We start from the raw sequence: 7,286 nt of genomic DNA on the forward strand, positions 1-7,286 counted from the left end.
GGGGCCTACGGCTGGCAGGACATCCTGGGATTTGTGGTACCATCGGACTAAAATGTTAATACAGCTGGTAGGGCATCCTGGGAATTGTGGTTCCACCTTATCCTGCGGTCTCGGTGTGCAATTAGGACTTGTGGTTCCATCTTGTCCAGGGGTCTCAGTGTGCTGTTAGGTCACTAGGGCGTCCTGGGACTTGGGGTTCCACCATTTACATCAGCCTAATACAGGTTTCCAAGTGTGATATAAGATAGGCGTGCATGTTTGGACTTGTGGTTCCATCTCGGACAGAATGCCGAATGGCTCCTACATCTGCTGTATGGCTTGTGGTGCATTCTGGGAGTTTAGTGTTGACTCTAGGTGCTGAGCAGTGAGGAGTGATGTACGCTAGGTGCTGAGCAGTGAGGAGTGATGTACGCTAGGTGCGGGGTGCTGATCAGTGAGGGGTGATGTACGCTAGGTGCGGGGTGCTGATCAGTGAGGAGCGATGTACGCTAGGTGCTGATCAGTGAGGAGCGATGTACGCTAGGTGCTGATCAGTGAGGAGCGATGTACGCTAGGTGCGGGGTGCTGAGCAGTGAGGAGTGATGTACGCTAGGTGCGGGGTGCTGATCAGTGAGGAGCGATGTACGCTAGGTGCGGGGTGCTGATCAGTGAGGAGTGATGTACTCTAGGTGCGGGGTGCTGAGCAGTGAGGAGTGATGTACGCTAGGTGCCGGGTGCTGAGCAGTGAGGAGTGATGTACGCTAGGTGCGGGGTGCTGAGCAGTGAGGAGTGATGTACGCTAGGTGCGGGGTGCTGAGCAGTGAGGAGTGATGTACGCTAGGTGCCGGGTGCTGATCAGTGAGGAGTGATGTACGCTAGGTGCTGATCAGTGAGGAGCGATGTACGCTAGGTGCTGAGCAGTGAGGAGTGATGTACGCTAGGTGCGGGGTGCTGATCAGTGAGGAGTGATGTACGCTAGGTGCGGGGTGCTGAGCAGTGAGGAGTGATGTACGCTAGGTGCTGATCAGTGAGGAGTGATGTACGCTAGGTGCGGGGTGCTGATCAGTGAGGAGCGATGTACGCTAGGTGCGGGGTGCTGAGCAGTGAGGAGTGATGTACGCTAGGTGCTGATCAGTGAGGAGCGATGTACGCTAGGTGCGGGGTGCTGATCAGTGAGGGGTGATGTACGCTAGGTGCTGATCAGTGAGGAGCGATGTACGCTAGGTGCTGATCAGTGAGGAGCGATGTACGCTAGGTGCTGATCAGTGAGGAGCGATGTACGCTAGGTGCGGGGTGCTGAGCAGTGAGGAGTGATGTACGCTAGGTGCGGGGTGCTGATCAGTGAGGAGCGATGTACGCTAGGTGCGGGGTGCTGATCAGTGAGGAGTGATGTACTCTAGGTGCGGGGTGCTGAGCAGTGAGGAGTGATGTACGCTAGGTGCCGGGTGCTGAGCAGTGAGGAGTGATGTACGCTAGGTGCGGGGTGCTGAGCAGTGAGGAGTGATGTACGCTAGGTGCGGGGTGCTGAGCAGTGAGGAGTGATGTACGCTAGGTGCCGGGTGCTGATCAGTGAGGAGTGATGTACGCTAGGTGCTGATCAGTGAGGAGCGATGTACGCTAGGTGCTGAGCAGTGAGGAGTGATGTACGCTAGGTGCGGGGTGCTGATCAGTGAGGAGTGATGTACGCTAGGTGCGGGGTGCTGAGCAGTGAGGAGTGATGTACGCTAGGTGCTGATCAGTGAGGAGTGATGTACGCTAGGTGCGGGGTGCTGATCAGTGAGGAGCGATGTACGCTAGGTGCGGGGTGCTGAGCAGTGAGGAGTGATGTACGCTAGGTGCTGATCAGTGAGGAGCGATGTACGCTAGGTGCGGGGTGCTGATCAGTGAGGGGTGATGTACGCTAGGTGCTGATCAGTGAGGAGCGATGTACGCTAGGTGCTGATCAGTGAGGAGCGATGTACGCTAGGTGCTGATCAGTGAGGAGCGATGTACGCTAGGTGCGGGGTGCTGAGCAGTGAGGAGTGATGTACGCTAGGTGCGGGGTGCTGATCAGTGAGGAGCGATGTACGCTAGGTGCGGGGTGCTGATCAGTGAGGAGTGATGTACTCTAGGTGCGGGGTGCTGAGCAGTGAGGAGTGATGTACGCTAGGTGCCGGGTGCTGAGCAGTGAGGAGTGATGTACGCTAGGTGCGGGGTGCTGAGCAGTGAGGAGTGATGTACGCTAGGTGCGGGGTGCTGAGCAGTGAGGAGTGATGTACGCTAGGTGCCGGGTGCTGATCAGTGAGGAGTGATGTACGCTAGGTGCTGATCAGTGAGGAGCGATGTACGCTAGGTGCTGAGCAGTGAGGAGTGATGTACGCTAGGTGCGGGGTGCTGATCAGTGAGGAGTGATGTACGCTAGGTGCGGGGTGCTGAGCAGTGAGGAGTGATGTACGCTAGGTGCTGATCAGTGAGGAGTGATGTACGCTAGGTGCGGGGTGCTGATCAGTGAGGAGTGATGTACGCTAGGTGCGGGGTGCTGAGCAGTGAGGGGTGATGTACGCTAGGTGCTGATCAGTGAGGAGCGATGTACGCTAGGTGCTGAGCAGTGAGGAGTGATGTACGCTAGGTGCTGAGCAGTGAGGAGTGATGTACGCTAGGTGCGGGGTGCTGATCAGTGAGGAGTGATGTACGCTAGGTGCGGGGTGCTGAGCAGTGAGGAGTGATGTACGCTAGGTGCGGGGTGCTGATCAATGAGGAGTGATGTACGCTAGGTGCGGGGTGCTGATCAGTGAGGAGTGATGTACGCTAGGTGCGGGGTGCTGATCAGTGAGGGGTGATGTACGCTAGGTGCTGATCAGTGAGGAGTGATGTACGCTAGGTGCTGAGCAGTGAGGAGTGATGTACGCTAGGTGCTGAGCAGTGAGGAGTGATGTACGCTAGGTGCGGGGTGCTGATCAGTGAGGAGTGATGTACGCTAGGTGCGGGGTGCTGAGCAGTGAGGAGTGATGTACGCTAGGTGCGGGGTGCTGAGCAGTGAGGAGCGATGTACGCTAGGTGCGGGGTGCTGAGCAGTGAGGAGTGATGTACTCTAGGTACGGGGTGCTGATCAATGAGGAGTGATGTACGCTAGGTGCGGGGTGCTGATCAGTGAGGAGTGATGTACGCTAGGTGCGGGGTGCTGATCAGTGAGGGGTGATGTACGCTAGGTGCTGATCAGTGAGGAGCGATGTACGCTAGGTGCTGAGCAGTGAGGAGTGATGTATGCTAGGTGCGGGGTGCTGATCAGTGAGGAGTGATGTACGCTAGGTGCGGGGTGCTGAGCAGTGAGGGGTGATGTACGCTAGGTGCTGATCAGTGAGGAGCGATGTACGCTAGGTGCTGAGCAGTGAGGAGTGATGTACGCTAGGTGCTGAGCAGTGAGGAGTGATGTACGCTAGGTGCGGGGTGCTGATCAGTGAGGAGTGATGTACGCTAGGTGCGGGGTGCTGAGCAGTGAGGAGTGATGTACGCTAGGTGCGGGGTGCTGATCAATGAGGAGTGATGTACGCTAGGTGCGGGGTGCTGATCAGTGAGGAGTGATGTACGCTAGGTGCGGGGTGCTGATCAGTGAGGGGTGATGTACGCTAGGTGCTGATCAGTGAGGAGCGATGTACGCTAGGTGCTGAGCAGTGAGGAGTGATGTACGCTAGGTGCTGAGCAGTGAGGAGTGATGTACGCTAGGTGCGGGGTGCTGATCAGTGAGGAGTGATGTACGCTAGGTGCGGGGTGCTGAGCAGTGAGGAGTGATGTACGCTAGGTGCGGGGTGCTGAGCAGTGAGGAGCGATGTACGCTAGGTGCGGGGTGCTGAGCAGTGAGGAGTGATGTACTCTAGGTACGGGGTGCTGATCAATGAGGAGTGATGTACGCTAGGTGCGGGGTGCTGATCAGTGAGGAGTGATGTACGCTAGGTGCGGGGTGCTGATCAGTGAGGGGTGATGTACGCTAGGTGCGGGGTGCTGATCAGTGAGGAGCGATGTACGCTAGGTGCTGAGCAGTGAGGAGTGATGTACGCTAGGTGCTGAGCAGTGAGGAGTGATGTACGCTAGGTGCGGGGTGCTGATCAGTGAGGGGTGATGTACGCTAGGTGCGGGGTGCTGATCAGTGAGGAGCGATGTACGCTAGGTGCGGGGTGCTGAGCAGTGAGGAGTGATGTACGCTAGGTGCGGGGTGCTGAGCAGTGAGGAGTGATGTACGCTAGGTGCGGGGTGCTGAGCAGTGAGGAGTGATGTACGCTAGGTGCGGGGTGCTGAGCAGTGAGGAGTGATGTACGCTAGGTGCGGGGTGCTGATCAGTGAGGAGCGATGTACGCTAGGTGCTGAGCAGTGAGGAGTGATGTACGCTAGGTGCTGAGCAGTGAGGAGTGATGTACGCTAGGTGCGGGGTGCTGATCAGTGAGGGGTGATGTACGCTAGGTGCGGGGTGCTGATCAGTGAGGAGCGATGTACGCTAGGTGCGGGGTGCTGAGCAGTGAGGGGTGATGTACGCTAGGTGCTGATCAGTGAGGAGCGATGTACGCTAGGTGCTGATCAGTGAGGAGTGATGTACGCTAGGTGCGGGGTGCTGATCAGTGAGGAGTGATGTACGCTAGGTGCGGGGTGCTGAGCAGTGAGGAGTGATGTACGCTAGGTGCGGGGTGCTGATCAATGAGGAGTGATGTACGCTAGGTGCGGGGTGCTGATCAGTGAGGAGTGATGTACGCTAGGTGCGGGGTGCTGATCAGTGAGGGGTGATGTACGCTAGGTGCTGATCAGTGAGGAGTGATGTACGCTAGGTGCTGATCAGTGAGGAGTGATGTACGCTAGGTGCTGAGCAGTGAGGAGTGATGTACGCTAGGTGCTGAGCAGTGAGGAGTGATGTACGCTAGGTGCGTGGTGCTGATCAGTGAGGAGTGATGTACGCTAGGTGCGGGGTGCTGAGCAGTGAGGAGTGATGTACGCTAGGTGCGGGGTGCTGAGCAGTGAGGAGCGATGTACGCTAGGTGCGGGGTGCTGAGCAGTGAGGAGTGATGTACTCTAGGTACGGGGTGCTGATCAATGAGGAGTGATGTACGCTAGGTGCGGGGTGCTGATCAGTGAGGAGTGATGTACGCTAGGTGCGGGGTGCTGATCAGTGAGGGGTGATGTACGCTAGGTGCGGGGTGCTGAGCAGTGAGGGGTGATGTACGCTAGGTGCGGGGTGCTGAGCAGTGAGGGGTGATGTACGCTAGGTGCTGATCAGTGAGGAGCGATGTACGCTAGGTGCTGAGCAGTGAGGAGTGATGTACGCTAGGTGCTGAGCAGTGAGGAGTGATGTACGCTAGGTGCGGGGTGCTGATCAGTGAGGAGTGATGTACGCTAGGTGCGGGGTGCTGAGCAGTGAGGAGTGATGTACGCTAGGTGCGGGGTGCTGATCAATGAGGAGTGATGTACGCTAGGTGCGGGGTGCTGATCAGTGAGGAGTGATGTACGCTAGGTGCGGGGTGCTGATCAGTGAGGGGTGATGTACGCTAGGTGCTGATCAGTGAGGAGTGATGTACGCTAGGTGCTGAGCAGTGAGGAGTGATGTACGCTAGGTGCTGAGCAGTGAGGAGTGATGTACGCTAGGTGCGGGGTGCTGATCAGTGAGGAGTGATGTACGCTAGGTGCGGGGTGCTGAGCAGTGAGGAGCGATGTACGCTAGGTGCGGGGTGCTGAGCAGTGAGGAGTGATGTACTCTAGGTACGGGGTGCTGATCAATGAGGAGTGATGTACGCTAGGTGCGGGGTGCTGATCAGTGAGGAGTGATGTACGCTAGGTGCGGGGTGCTGATCAGTGAGGGGTGATGTACGCTAGGTGCTGATCAGTGAGGAGCGATGTACGCTAGGTGCTGAGCAGTGAGGAGTGATGTATGCTAGGTGCGGGGTGCTGATCAGTGAGGAGTGATGTACGCTAGGTGCGGGGTGCTGAGCAGTGAGGGGTGATGTACGCTAGGTGCTGATCAGTGAGGAGCGATGTACGCTAGGTGCTGAGCAGTGAGGAGTGATGTACGCTAGGTGCGGGGTGCTGATCAATGAGGAGTGATGTACGCTAGGTGCGGGGTGCTGATCAGTGAGGAGTGATGTACGCTAGGTGCGGGGTGCTGATCAGTGAGGGGTGATGTACGCTAGGTGCTGATCAGTGAGGAGCGATGTACGCTAGGTGCTGAGCAGTGAGGAGTGATGTACGCTAGGTGCTGAGCAGTGAGGAGTGATGTACGCTAGGTGCGGGGTGCTGATCAGTGAGGAGTGATGTACGCTAGGTGCGGGGTGCTGAGCAGTGAGGAGTGATGTACGCTAGGTGCGGGGTGCTGAGCAGTGAGGAGCGATGTACGCTAGGTGCGGGGTGCTGAGCAGTGAGGAGTGATGTACTCTAGGTACGGGGTGCTGATCAATGAGGAGAGTGATGTACGCTAGGTGCGGGGTGCTGATCAGTGAGGAGTGATGTACGCTAGGTGCGGGGTGCTGATCAGTGGAGGGGTGATGTACGCTAGGTGCGGGGTGCTGATCAGTGAGGAGCGATGTACGCTAGGTGCTGAGCAGTGAGGAGTGATGTACGCTAGGTGCTGAGCAGTGAGGAGTGATGTACGCTAGGTGCGGGGTGCTGATCAGTGAGGGGTGATGTACGCTAGGTGCGGGGTGCTGATCAGTGAGGAGCGATGTACGCTAGGTGCGGGGTGCTGAGCAGTGAGGAGTGATGTACGCTAGGTGCGGGGTGCTGAGCAGTGAGGAGTGATGTACGCTAGGTGCGGGGTGCTGAGCAGTGAGGAGTGATGTACGCTAGGTGCGGGGTGCTGAGCAGTGAGGAGTGATGTACGCTAGGTGCGGGGTGCTGATCAGTGAGGAGCGATGTACGCTAGGTGCTGAGCAGTGAGGAGTGATGTACGCTAGTGCTGAGCAGTGAGGAGTTGATGTACGCTAGGTGCGGGGTGCTGATCAGTGAGGGGTGATGTACGCTAGGTGCGGGGTGGCTGATCAGTGAGGAGCGATGTACGCTAGGTGCGGGGGTGCTGAGCAGTGAGGAGTGATGTACGCTAGGTGCGGGGGTGCTGATCAGTGGAGGGGTGATGTACGCTAGGTGCGGGGGTGCTGATTCAGTGAGGAGCGATGTACGCTAGGTGCTGAGCAGTGAGGAGTGATGTACGCTAGGTGCTGAGCAGTGAGGAGTTGATGTACGCTAGGTGGCGGGTGCTGATCAGTGAGGAGGTGATGTACGCTAGGTTGCGGGGTGCTGAGCAGTGAGGAGTGATGTAACGCTAGGTGCGGGGGTGCTGAGCAAGTGAGGAGTGATGT

Source organism: Taudactylus pleione, unplaced genomic scaffold (genome assembly GCF_031769625.1).
Source record: "Taudactylus pleione unplaced genomic scaffold, aTauple2 ptg001096l, whole genome shotgun sequence".
Taxonomy (NCBI): domain Eukaryota; kingdom Metazoa; phylum Chordata; class Amphibia; order Anura; family Myobatrachidae; genus Taudactylus; species Taudactylus pleione.